The sequence below is a fragment of the Culex quinquefasciatus genome, chromosome 2 (genome assembly GCF_015732765.1).
Source record: "Culex quinquefasciatus strain JHB chromosome 2, VPISU_Cqui_1.0_pri_paternal, whole genome shotgun sequence".
Lineage (NCBI taxonomy): Eukaryota > Metazoa > Arthropoda > Insecta > Diptera > Culicidae > Culex > Culex quinquefasciatus.
In genome coordinates this window covers 70,175,115-70,189,435 of record NC_051862.1, presented here as the reverse complement: position 1 = coordinate 70,189,435, position 14,321 = coordinate 70,175,115, and the positions used below count along the sequence as shown (strand labels likewise).

At 38.1% G+C, this 14,321-nt stretch overlaps 1 protein-coding gene across 1 annotated transcript in view; it reads right to left on the bottom strand.

The window, feature by feature from the left end:
• Positions 1-14,321, bottom strand: part of LOC6035933 — a 52,482-nt gene that overhangs the window by 24,735 nt on the left and 13,426 nt on the right. The window lies entirely within an intron of this gene.

Here is a 14,321-nt window from a genome sequence, read left to right as displayed (position 1 = left end):
TGATTTCACAGCAAATAGTTCTATTTATTAAATAGACTCGTAAAAAGTCTTTTAATAAAAAAAATTGCGCTTTGGTCACTGAAGCGTTTTTTGTTTTTAACATCATTGACGTTTAGGCAAATTTTCCCAGGCATATTCCCAAATCGCATTTAAAATTGAAATGCAAAGCGCCAGCTCCTGGTACGTCCAAATAAAGCTCAAATTTTGGATTTGAGCTCAGTACGCCCACCGGAACCAGCCCCTCTATGCCAGAAAAAAAGGTCATTTTAGTTACATCCTAATGTTTAAGCTTACAGTTACAACTCATGCAAAATACTCATTGAAATACCGTCAGTGGGGGTGACATTGGGTCTGGAGTGAGATTAGTATTTTTTACGGATTTTACCATTTCTCTGGTTCTTCTGAATTAAACTAAATTCTGTTGAAATTTAGGCACGTTTTTGGCCAAAAATGACCTACTGGAATTGCTCGCCAAAGTACCTAAATGTTTGAAATTTTTTACTTCAAACATTGTAGCGATTCTCTCGAACAAGAAACACTGTTGGATGACTTGTTATGACCCTATATTTGTATTTGTGCATCATTTTAGTTTCAATTTTCAGTTAGTCCATTTTCAAACGATTGGCATCTATGGTAGAGTTTATCAAATTCCACCATATTATGGGAAAATGTAAGTATGGCCGTTGCAATTTTTTTTGAAGGGGCATAACCTCTACTCTGACCAAAGTCAAGGGGGGGGGAGGGCAAAAAAATTAAAAAAGTATAAAAATTGAAATTACAAGCCATGGTTTCAACATTTTAATGAAAAAAGTGTTTTAAAATGCATTGTACACCTGTCCAGTTGCTTGGCATCATTAGTTTCCTAAATATCTAAGTATTGAAGAAAATTGATTTTTTTCGATTTTTTTTTTCATTTTCTACAAATTAGACAAAAACACAAAATCTATTGGAAATTAGAGAATTACTTTTAAACTTGCGTTTTGTTCGGCGTTTACAAAGCTTTGTTATGCCCCTCAAAATATTATGGATCTGTATGTATGATGCTTCAATTATGAAATTTGTGAAAAATATTTGGCAAAATTTAAAAATATATGTTTTTTACATGATTTACTATAGAATATTTAAAGGTGAGCATAAAATAAAATTGATTTTAAAAAATGGTTTTGTAATTTGATTTATGTTAACGGTGCATATCAACCAGGGCTTTTGCACCGAGATGTTACTAAAATTTTAGTATTTTGAAAACTACGAAAACTTCGTTAGTTCGACAATTTTGGAATAAGAAGACAACAACTTCCTTGGTTGCTGTGCACTCTTAAGCGGTGTATGCACATCGGAAGGAACCGGTCAAGAAAAATTTCAAATGGGCAGCAGCGGCAGCTAGAGCAAGCCAGAGAGGGTGAAGAAAAGCCCCAAGAAATCGCTCCCTCTCCTTTGTTCTGCTGTTCGTAAAGCCATTTCTTGACCCCTTTCCTTCCGATCAGCGTACTAGCCTTTAAATCGATTTTTCTGTATGACTGATTTACCAAATAATTGCATGCATTTTTTACATTCCAAAAGGATGGATCGCTTTCTCTTAATCATCGATTTCAATTACTCCAAGTCTGCAACCATCCTCCAACGAAGCCTGATGCTCTCCTGTCGGTATTATATGCAATTATCGATTAGTCTGCTGCTCCGTCAGGTTTCCAAACCCACCCTTTTCTCTCCCCATTTGGTTTGCAGGTGGGTGGTATGGTTGGCTAATGGTTTTGTTATTCCCTGCTTTTTTTAGGGAGCAACCTTGGCAGTGAAAAGTTTGTTTTCCCGTGTACCACCCCTTAACGGTACATAGTACATGCTATATGCTATATAACCATAAACTGTGAGAAGAAATCCAAGATAACACAGTGCTTTGGCAATTGTCCTGCTTGCCAGGACAGAACTCCTGTAGCGGAGTACAACTTCATGAACATTGTATTTGGTAACACTGAAACTGCAAATGACATTATCAGCATGGGTTTCCCTGCGTGTTATGCAACACAAAGCACGAGATTGTGAAATTGTCGTTTCAATTTTCCATCGAAGGTTGGATCTGACATTAAAAGTTTAATCAATATGTTTGATACGTCAATCCTATGAAATGTGTAAGGCGTGCAAGACAGATAGATTGTGCACGTGTGCTGTTGATTTTGCTTCGTGCTTTGCTGACTAAGGAAACTTTCTAAACTGTGAAATCAATAAAACCATTTTTTTCTGCTCATCATTCTCACGTTTGATCGATGAGGCATGCAAACTTTGGTTTGTTTTTTTTTTCTCTTCTCGCAGCTAAAACAAGTTTTTTCATCACAAAGTTTAAAAAATGTCATGCGAATGCACGTCAAGATATCAATCAGCTTCAAACAAAGTAAATGTTCTACTGAATAATGCAGCCCGGAGATTACCATCGTTGTTTTAGATTAGTCACAACTAAACAAATTCTTTTTATGCATTTCGGTCTTTCCCTTAATTCAAACAAGTCCAGGTCACGCCATCGGCATTTTTCATCCTTCCCACTGCTGTCGATTCATTTGCATGCCCCGATGCTTAATAATGTCGGCCAACTTTTGCGGTTATATTTGAGCAGACAGCCGCAGACAGGACCATAAAATCCTATTAGCGTGACGAGGCTTTCATTCAGATTCCGTTTCGTTTTTTTGCGCCGACTACATTCAAAGGAAAATGCCCAAAAGGCATTTAAAAAAGTGCGCTGATTTGTCACAATGGAATTCTTTTGTTGAATTCATGACAGATTATCTTGGGCCACCCTTTTGTTTGCTTGAGAGGGGCTTTTGCTTCAAATAGTTGAGGAAAAAGCTCATTATAATGAGCTTTTCATCGTGCTGGTCATGCAAATTCAAATGTCAAGTCAAAACATCACACAAAACCTGCAAAACCACCCGTCTCCATTAAAACACATTAATCTGTAAACATGTTTTATGCCAAACATTTAATCAGAAATTTGCTTTAATCAACAAATCTTAGCCTTGACCTTCCAGCAGGATGTGTATCTGGCGGCATTAGACAATCTTAGCATTTCGAATAAAAAAAAATGAGCATCACGTTCTTTTTCCGTCCGCTTTTGAACGGCCTAAGGGCAGAAGTAGCATGAAAGTAAAAGCCTACGCAAAGATTACTGATTTATTCACGTAACAGTTTAAATAGAATGAAACCAGTATATTTTTTAAATAATAAAACAGTATTGAAATACAGTATGTCAACAATGTCTTTATTTTCTTACAAAAAATTCAATTAAAAATAATAAATGTCACCACTATCTGGGACAAGTTTGGACAAATAGGCCAATAAGTATTCAAGACTAACATTTAATGCTCAAAAGTTTTGAGATATTTTTTAGTCTTTGTCAAATGTAAAATGTTAAAAGTTTGACAATATTTTTAGCAGAACAGTTTTAAAATTCCACAGAAGTCTAGTGAAAAAATGGACAAAGGTTGATTCGCAGCACAAAAGCCAATTAAGCAATTCTGTGAAATCGGCCGAGTTTGTGCATTTTTATTTTGGGACCATCCATAAACCACGCGGACACTACAGGGAGGGGGGGATGGTGATTATCCACGATCCATACAAAAAAAGTTTTTTTTTGCATGGACAATTGTCCACGAGGGGGGGGGGGGGTGGGTAACAGATTCCCAAAAATGTGTCCACGTGGTTTATGGATGGTCCCTTTTCGTAGTTTTTTATTTGGCTCAAACTTTTTGGGGGCCTTCCTTTTGATCAAAAATACCATTTTGTGTCATTGGTTCACCCATACAAGTCTCCATACATGAGAGCAACACAAAAATAGCAAGAAGCTTAAACAAAAACGACCTCACTCAGTTTGAAACATTGTAACATTTTAAAAGAAATGAAGTCCTACGTTACTTAATTGAATAAACAAACAAATATACCTTCGGAAACAGTAAAAGTAAAGTAAATCTTTCCCAGTTCCTGAGGGGAACACCCGTGAAGAGTATCGGGGTAGGCATTTACAAAGCGGATTCAGTGGCAGTTTTTAACTCAACTAATGTTAACATGTTAAGGTAAATGTTAACTAAGCAATCAAACCCAGAAGAGAAACGATCACCAGCTGTGTTGGTTCGAGCAGGGATTTGAACCCCGATCTAACGCTTACGAGGTGGAAGCGTTACCACTAGGCTACGTGACTCGGTTGGCGAAAACAGCATGAACAGCACGGTGCGGAGTCTTGCTTTTTCGAAAAATGTGGTTTTTGCGAAAATCGACTCAAACTACCATTGCGGAGTCATGCTTTTTCGAAAAATGTGGTTTTTGCGAAAATCGACTCAAACTACCATTTTTTGGACCACCTTAACACGGCGTTGGTCACCCTAACGGCCAAAAAAAATACGGGTCTAATTATTTTTTCGAATCATGTTGTTTTCGTGGGGAATTGCTGTATAATTTTGGCAGCTGTCCATACAAAATTGGTACGTAAATATTTGAAAATCTGTGTCTTTGAAGGAATGTTGAGATCGATTTGGAGTCTTCGATAAAGTTGTAGGTGTTAATAAGATGATTTAGAAAAAATGGTACAACTTTCATGTTTTCAAATAAACTATTTTTCACAAAAATTCAGGTTCTCAAAATCCATATTTTCAAAAAATTATATTTACCGTATTTGGTAAAGTTAACCGAGCTTTTAACTGCTGAACAGTTCGGAAAACTGAAAAATTTGTTACAGATTCAAATGGAGTATTGGCAATTGCCGGGTCCGGTGGTTTAGTGGTTAGCGTGGTAGCTTCCAAACCCCAGTATGGCCTGGGTTCAATCCCAGACGGACCCGGGGGCATTTTTCGAGACGAGATTTGCTTGACCACGCCTTCTATCGAATGGGGAAGTAAAACGTCAGTCCATTAGCGTAAAAGAGGTTTTGAGTGACTCACCACACATAACCTTCAAAAAAAAATTGCAAAATTGCATTCTTGTGCAAAGTCAAATTTTAGGAGGATCTGTCTAAAAGGGGAGGTCACAAACAGAAACTATTATTTTCACTTGCCTTGGTCATAACTCGAAAATTGTCTTTTTAAAGAGATTCAAACATGACTAATTTGAATGGTATTTTTTTGGGCAAAATGATATGCTGTCCCTTTGACTTGGGGTAGATTAGCCAAGGTTACGTCTTATTGAATAGTTATCTTAGAGTAAACAGATAACAACTCCTTTCATTTACTATCCGTTAAACAAGATTTTTGTATATTCCAAGAAACATCGCCATCAAAGAAGAGAAAGTATACAACAAACAGATAATCACGAAATACCATCTCCTTTATAAAGCCGAAAAAAGACGAAAGTCCGAAGACAAAACAAGCTTTTATGTTAACGCGATTTTTCCCCCAAAGTCGTCTGATTGCGCAATGAATATTTAATGCTGTTTGGCAAAGTTGCGTTGCAAACAAGACAGAATAAAACAAAACTGAATATAACAAAACCACTTCTCAGGCCATCGTCGGTTAAAGCTTGAAGTGAAAATCATTGCGACTCACCACCCAACGCCCACCCACGCCTGTCTTGGATATTACGTAATCCCAGTCCTTCCCTTTTTTTGTGCAGGTTGGATCAGCCCGCTAATATAAGCTGGTTTGCTTGTTCCTGATTGTCTGTCACCAGCGTCGTCGTTGGCAATGAAAACGTCGGCAGCAACAGTGTTCCAGTAAAAATAAACTATCTGGTTAGTGCCGTGGTTAGGTCTCTTACTGAAGCAAAATATTGAAAATATTAAAAGTTACGGCTCGATCGGAACATTTTATGGTCATTTCGAAGTGTATAAATAAGATGTGCCTAAGATGTATGCTCAATCCATTCAGGTTAAGCTGTAGACCTAGGATGGATTCATTTCTCGACTTGTTTGAAAAACGATGAAAATTTATCGAATTTTCAATTGTTAACCACAGTAAGCATTTTGAGTGCATAATAAAATTCGTAATATCCAACTTTGGAAATTAAAAAAAAGAAAACGAAAAAAACAATAATTATTCTTGATTTGATTATTTTGGAGCGAGGGGGGGGGGGACACAAAGTTTAAAGAATCAAAAACGTCAAGAAATTTTAAAAAAGCCTATGACTTAGGCAAAACTTAATTTAATTTAAAAAAATTAAAATGCATCTGAAAGGGCTTGAAAAATACAACAAAATCTTGGGATAAGCATCCCGATTGGTTAAATCTAAAGGGAGGGCAGCGAATGACCAAGAAGGTTAAAGCTGCCAGAAATAAAGGAATTAACAACAACAACAACAAAGGGGGTTGTCGGCATTTTAGTGAAAAAATAGCACAATTTTCAAACTCAAATAAAAAAGTATTCCATCCAGATATCAACTCGATTCGACCTGCAGCTTGTAGAGGACATCTGGGACAACCATCTTAGACTGAGAACGTAAAACGTTAAACATTTTTATGCATGTTTTTATTGTGAAATTGTCTCAGGAACACAAATTATCACCAGAATATGGGATCTGAAGGGTCCCTCGAGCAAAAATTTACAACCAAAAAATTCACTAAAAGTGTCTATTTAATATGTTGAACTGTCTTACCCAAAGCGTTCTTAGTCTCAGATGGTAGTCCCAGATGTCCCCTACAAGCTGCAGGTTGAACCGAGTTGATATCTGGATGGAACATTTTTTTATTTGAGTTTGAAAATTATGCTATTTTTTCACTAATATGCCAATAACTCCCTTTAGATTTAACCAATTGGAATGCTTCTCTCTGCATTTTTAAACCCTTTCGGATGCATTTTAGATTTTGAAATTTAATTGAATTTTGCTCAAGTTATAGCCTTTTTAAGATTTTTGACGTTTTTGAACCTTTAAACATTGTGTCCCGATTCGCCCCACTTCCCGTAGACCTAGAATGCTCATATTTTGGTCAGATGCTAGTTTCATATGTTCAAACAACCCCTGAATATTTCAGGCAGATTGCTGAGGTCGATGCGAGATGGGTATGCTAGATGGGTAGATTAAACAAATCCTGATGTCACAGTCTATGGTTAATAATCAACCAATGAAGTCCAATGGGACCTTGTGACCGTGTTCCATCAGTTTAACAATTCATGGCATGATCCCTGCCAAAGTAACGCGACACAGTCATCTTTTACTTTTTACGTTTTACCCTAGCTCTAGCCTTTGCCCGGAGCTTTATATAGGAAATTGAATCGATGAAGATTAGAGACTGTGCGTCGAAGTGAACGGAACCAGCTACACCCACAATTTTAGGAGAGAGTAACCTACTTTTGCTGATGGTAAACCATTAACGTTCAACATTCCAACAAGGACACTCAAATCAAAGATCCCAACCGGAATGGGTTCAATATAAAATAAATTTTCCCTTTTTCCGTTTTCCCGTCCAAGGTCAAGCCAATTGCGTCAACTGATAGGATCCACCATCATTACGGATGGATCCCATCGAATAAGCTCTATATAGCATTGCTGTGTCAATCGAATCGTTCGCCGACATTTCGATGCCACCCGAGCAGGACGACACCACCCACCAGGGCAGGACAATGAATCACTCGAGTTCCTGCAATAGGTCCTTCGTGAGCTATACATTGCGTTCCCATTTGATGAGGGTGAACCGTAAAAGAGCTCCTCTGAGCTGGAAATGTGAAATAGTGAAATAGTGTAGTCAGTATAATGTGATTATCTTGTTAGTTGGCGGAATTGGGTATGCGATTGCGTGCATTGGTGTTTACGGGTTTTCGTGGAATTGGAGCTAGCTCCGGACTGTATTGCCTTTCCGCTGGCTGACCTTTGGGCTGATTCGTGGGCCACGTTTGAACGACGCTTTGGTAACGGATTAGAGCTGACGCTATAAGGAGATTTGTTGAATCAAAATAAGTTATAAAAAGGAAATGGGAGCGTTAACTCGTTTCCTGTTTTGCATCTTCAAGTTCAAAATAGATTTATTTCTTCCTTTTGAGAATTGGGATAAGTTAATAAATTGTTGTCGCTACTTTCCTCAATTTATACAGCATTTTTATCCACAGAAACAACATATCCAGCCTTCAGAAGTTCTGAAAATTGTAATGTGTGCTTACAAAAACGTACCCTTAATACATACAGCAGGCCAAATTACAGGACTTGTTCTCAGAACGTGTTTTTTTTTCAGAAAAGTTTCCTTACAATGTCCTTAACATAATTCTTCATACAGAATTAAGTTACATTAATAACAATCTAAGAAATTGAAAAAAACAGTGCGAAATTACTCACTGTCAGACCACGTCTACTGACTACGAATTTTCACAAATATTTTAAAAAAAAGTATTCCAAGTTTTTGTACTCCCCTTTCAATATTGATCAATAAAAATCAAGTGACTACTAAAAATACAAATTTTCAGGAAAAAAAACTTTTACAATTTTTTATTATTTACTGTATCACGTTTTTTTTTTGCATGTGGGTCATTCTTCGCCAACTCACACAGCAGTTGCTCTAAACTCTCTTCGCTCTGTATGGAATTTTGCTCAAAGGGTTAATTTTGGTCTTTGATCTCGAATCCAGGGTCCATTTTTCGAAATCTCATGACGGAAGGGTGGTTCGACTACAGTTTGTCTAGGAAACAGTTTGGCCAATGTTTGACAGATCCAAACGCGCTGGACACCAACCGCCCTTTACGCCCAGCAAAACTGGCAGTGTTGCAAGCGCAAAACATACGTTGCCAGTGTCTATTTATTTTGCATCGGCCAGTCTGTTTCCCTTGGACAGTCTCTAGGTTCGACCCCTTCTTATTTTGAACATGTGAAAAAATGCATGTTTTTTTAATTTGCATCCTGAAATGGTGATAGAGGGTGACGATTCTCGAGATTTTAAATTTCCCGGGAAACGAGAGTTGAATTTGGCCATTTCCCGGGAATTCCCGGGACCCAGGAGTTTTTTTTTTCAAGCATGCCAATAGTGCTAACGATTTAAAAGGGAAAGGTCATAAATTTGTTTCTTTACAATGAATTCAGTTACAATTCATTCATACTTATTAAAAGAAACGTTTATTTAAGTAGTCTCATTATTTCAAGGAACTATTTCAACCTTTAGATTTTTTTCTGAATCTGCAAATACAAGATCGTTTTTTGAGCTTTTTGGGACTCAAAATTGTAGTTTAAAATGTTTACGAGTCTTGATTCGCACAGAGTGATTTTTCAAAAGTTGCACAAGCTTGTTGCATTAACTTGTTATTAGATTTAGCAAGTATCGGAATTTTTGCAAAATTATACATAACAACTCAAAACAACAATTTGAAATTGATTTTTTTTTCATGGTCAACTGAAAATATTCATTGAAGAAATATTTACCTTTATCAGGAAACCCCGAATGTTCACAATTGGCGGAACTTAACAAACATTAAGGCAGGGGTGACCAAAGTATGTGGCCCGCGGACCCATTTTGAACGATCATGTAAAATGGCCCGTTGACCACTTGTAAAGTGATTTTATACTTTTAATCTGTGAAACTAATAAATTTCGTCCAAACATTTCTTAAACATGTTTGGAAATGTTTAAAATACGTTTAAATTTGACGTAGGTAGAATTTGTAATAATTGCAAAAATATATGTTTTTCATATTAATTTGAAAGTACAAATAACCCTTTTAATGAACTGACCCTCAAACTAACTTTGTACAAAGAAACCTTCCCTCGGGATTTGAACTCTTGACAGTTGGACAACGAATCTGATAAATACCATCTGATTCAGGCAGACAAAATGATAAATTGGGGAAATAAGACTGTTGCAAATATTTTACAATGCTTTTGTCGACTATCCCTCCCTTTCCTACACTATGAAAAATTGGCTAAATAATAAGGGCAAAAACTATTTTTTCAAAATATTTTAAAATATTACTGAAATAGCTAAATTCAATTGAAATGCATGCTTCTGCGCTTAGAATCATTTTGAACATTCAAAACTAAATTTAATTTTAGTAAATTTTCGGTGAAGTTTTTTTTGATACATGTTTTGTTTCGTCGAATCTTACAATTTTTTGAAAATAATGATTTCAAATCAACTTGACGGATGTTTACAACATATTCTAACATTTTTCTCAGTGAAATGTTGAAATTCTTGCTCTCAACGATTATTATGTTGATACACCTAATTCAAAGATAAAATTACGCCGTTCTATAAATTGTTCAGATTACATGCCACCATTTAGGAAATATAAAAAAAAAACTTTGAAATTTTAGTGAAAACACAAAAACATTCAATCAATTTTTTATTTTCAAGTGCCTAAAACAATAAAAAATCAACAATAGTGATAGAAAACTGTTTTTTTAGTCTTTTAAATAAACATAATTTAATGTTATTAAATAACCTATTTTATGAATTTGGCCCGCAAACTCATTTGAGCTTCAAAATTGGCCCGGCTTCCAAAAACTTTGAGCACCCCTGCATTAAGGCCATCTTTACAAATTGCCAGAGATTTTTCTCACAATATATATTCTAATATTGAGGTTGATGCGAAACACCACATGACTTATTGACATCAAAAATGAAATTGCTATGCTCGAGAGAGGATATGGAAATTGAACTTTTAGAAAAGGGTTATTCCTATTACAAATAATAATAATAAAAAAAAGCTGTAACTGCTCAGTATGCTTTAAGGTAAAATTGAGGGTTTAAATTCTTGGGGCTTCTCTTTAGTTATTTGAACATTCGACAAGTTAACCTCCAATGTTTTAAACCATTTCGAATTTTTCGAATGTTTTTCTGATTAGTTTATAAAACTTTGCTTCGATATTTATAAGTATACAATTTCCCGGGACTCTCAACCAAATTTTCCGGGAAACGAGAGGTCCAAAAATTGTCGATTTTCCGGGAAATTTTTCCCGGGAATTCTCGCTCGATAAGGAAATTTGGTTTCAAAGGGATATGATATGCGTGCAGTGCGTGGCCGAATGGTTACGCTGTCCGCTTTGCAAGCGGATGATTCTGGGTTCGATTCCCATCTGCTACAACCTTCCATCGGATGAGGAAGTAAAAATGTCGGTCCCGGCCTTAGTTGTTAGGCCGTTAAGTCATTCCAGGTGTAGGAGTCGTCTCCGTGCCATAAGTACAAACAACACACCAAACCAAGCCTACTCCGGTGGAATCGCTGGCGGCGGTTGGACTCGCAATCTGAAGGTCGCCAGTTCAAACACCGGGGTGGAAGGTTCCTTGGAGTAGACAGAGGTTTGGGTGCTCTCCCCATTCAAGCCTTTGGACTCCTAGGTTCGAGCAGAAACTTGCAATAGAGACCACAAAAGACCCGGGGGTCGTTAATGTGTGGATGGTTTGATTTTGATTTTTTTGGATATGATATGAAATTGGATGCCGATTTGATGCCGCACTTAGAATTCAGGAAAAACGTATTTTTCATCGAAAAAAGTACACAAATATAGTACCAAAAACTCTGCAATTTTTCGTTGTAAAAATAAATGAGACATTTCATTTTATGGGAAATTTAATGTCCTTTTCGAATCGACAATAACCACTCTTGGTTATAATTAATTTTTTCATTCAGACCTTTTTTTTATTTTGAAATTTCGTATTTTGTAGAGTTATTTTTTTAGAGTGTAGAAATGTTCTGCAAAGTAGTACAAAAGTTTTAATGTGAAATTATAAGGGGTTTGAAGACGGAACAAAAGGAAGCGCAAAAAGTTACTCTTTCAAAACCTTTTTTTTTTGTAAATTCGCGATAACTCGTGATAGTTACAAGCAAACCCTTCAGTCACCCAATGTTTATACATCATTATTTATTGTAGTTGTCTGCTCTACAACTTTGTTAAACATAATTGCACTCTAAAAAATAACAATGCAAAGTTACAAAAAATGCAAAATTTATTTTTTTCAATTCAATTCAGTTTTTATTCAGTAGATAATCAATTTACAATGTGTTTAACTATTAAGCATAATAGAGTTTTGGAGGTCCTTTCAGCTATGTGTTGATATAATTTGTCTAGTGACACAATTGTTCATTACTAAAGGGCTAATCAAAGGTAGGAAAAAGTTCTAAAAAGGCACGAAAACGGGTTAACATTTCCCCCGCGAGAGCGAAAAACTCTGGCAGGGTAAAGAGGTCATCTCCGGACACCGCTGCTTGTTCCGGAACCGTACCACCGCTCGCCGCGGTCACGCTTGCGTAAGAACCTCCCCAGCCGGGAGGAAACGCTGGAATATTCCGGTCGGCCGCGCCTTGTCCAGTTGCAGGAACGGTTGGTCTTGATCTCGGAGGTGGCCGGGTCGCTGGATGCTTCTTTTTCTTCTTAGCCTGCTCCTCGAGGTAGGCCTTTCTCGCGGCACAGCCGCGGAAGTTTGCTGTATGGTTGCCATCGCAGTTCGCGCACTTGACACGAGACCGTTGCTGCTGAGCGTCGCTTTCACTCAGCCTTGCTTTCTGGGGAAGTTTGCACTTCTCCGTGAAATGCATTTCACCGCACTTAACGCAGCGCGGTTGGAGGTTGCAGTTTCTTGAGCCGTGGCCGAATTGCTGGCAACGGTGGCATTGGGCTGCGTCCGTCGAGTTCTTAGAAAAGTACCTCCAAGTCACCCAGAAGCCATCCAACGTTTTTATCCGCCGGAGGTCCTGAAGCTTAACGGTACCACGGTCGAAGTAGAGTAGGTACAGCACGTGAGTACCCGTCACCGTGGTCGTTCTTGAGAGCACCTTGATGTCCCGGGGGTGAACTTTAGCGTCGGCAAGGTGTCCAGCCAGTTGGTCCACTGGCCGATCCATATAGCCTTGCAGAACTATTTTTGTCGGAACTGTTTCAGCCGAGTCAAATGTAAAGTACTTCACGTTGTCACCATCAACACTTTATCATAATTAGCCCTTTCCAACGTGATCACCTGCACATTCCTCTTCCCGATCTTCAAACAGTAGGTTTGACCCTCCAATAGCTCGTCCACATGATCTGCTAATGTGTCGACGACAAATATAGGCGGAGGTCTTCTTCCCTTCGCCGCAGTTTTGCTGTTGGTTGTTTTCTTCGACCCGCGTGCTGGATCGTCGTCGTCGTCGTCATTACTGCTGGTGCTGCAGTCGTCTTCATTGTCCTCATCATCACCACTCAGCGGCTCGAACTCGTAGCGTGTGGGGACGGGGGTGACGGGGGGAACACCGGAGGCCTGCCGGCCTACCTTAGCTGTTTTCACACGTAGCTGGTACGGGCTGCGATAGTGTGGATGCAGCTTTGTTTTGTCAATGCCTTCCAACGCTGTCGCCGCGGTGGAAGGCTTGATTTGACTATTGGCCGGATTGTTTTTAGTAATCCGGCCAGGAGACGGGTTCCGCGAGGTCCCCGGTGCTGCACTCGAGTTGCCATGCCTAGCACCACGCTTGGGCATCTCCGGGCGGCAAGTTCGCGAAGAAACACTTCACCCGCGGCGTGAAAATCTCGAAAATTATACGGAGCACTGAAACTTTGTTATGGCTGGCTCCAACGTAGGTAGCCCGATGAAAATGCAAAATTTAAAAATGAAAAATTTTGTACCAAATGAAAAAAAAAATACCTTTCTGGGTTTATACAGATTCAAAAAGAACCGTTATGGTTGTGACTATGGGTCAAAAAACGATACACTTCACGTAATTTCTTAATAAAAAAAAACCGATTTAATATCAGCAGCGGTGAAATTGAGCCTTTCTTACAAAATGATGAAACTCTGACAAATATATTGGTGCAATTAATTTTTGAGAAACATAATGATACCACCCAGTGAGAATTTGACGTAAAACTTCGAAACTTTGTAGGCTTTGTTTTTGCATTTTGGGTGTTTTTTAATACCCCTGACTCAAATCGGTTTCAAAAACATCCAAAAAGCAAAAACTGGAAATTTTTTTTATTGGACCTTTTCAAAAAAAAAAAACTCCAGACTTTCACGCGCTGCGTAAAACGCGTAAGCGTAAATGTGCTGGAGTTTATACGTTTATCTTTCGAAGAAAAACGAGCCTTTTTGGTTAAAACTGAATTCTTTTAATTTTATTGTGTTATCTGTAAAATAGTCCAAAAAATACCTCTACAAATCTGCAATATAAAAATTGTGGGTTTTACGAGCGGTTTTCCAACGATGGAAGACACAATTTTGACAAAGAACTTTGTCCTAAGGTTTCTATACGTGGTGTCAATCCAAAATTTTCGCGAAGCGAAAACGTTACGTGACGAATTCCCCTCTCGGCAAATTTCCCCTCTTTTTGGTGCACGCTGGTTGGATGAACGAACGTTTCCCAATCAGTCAATCAAGAGACGTGAGATTGATGTATCTAAATTCACCCCCACTCCACCTCATAATTTTCGGATCGTCGACGAGCCAACAAAACGAGGCTCGGTCGGTCC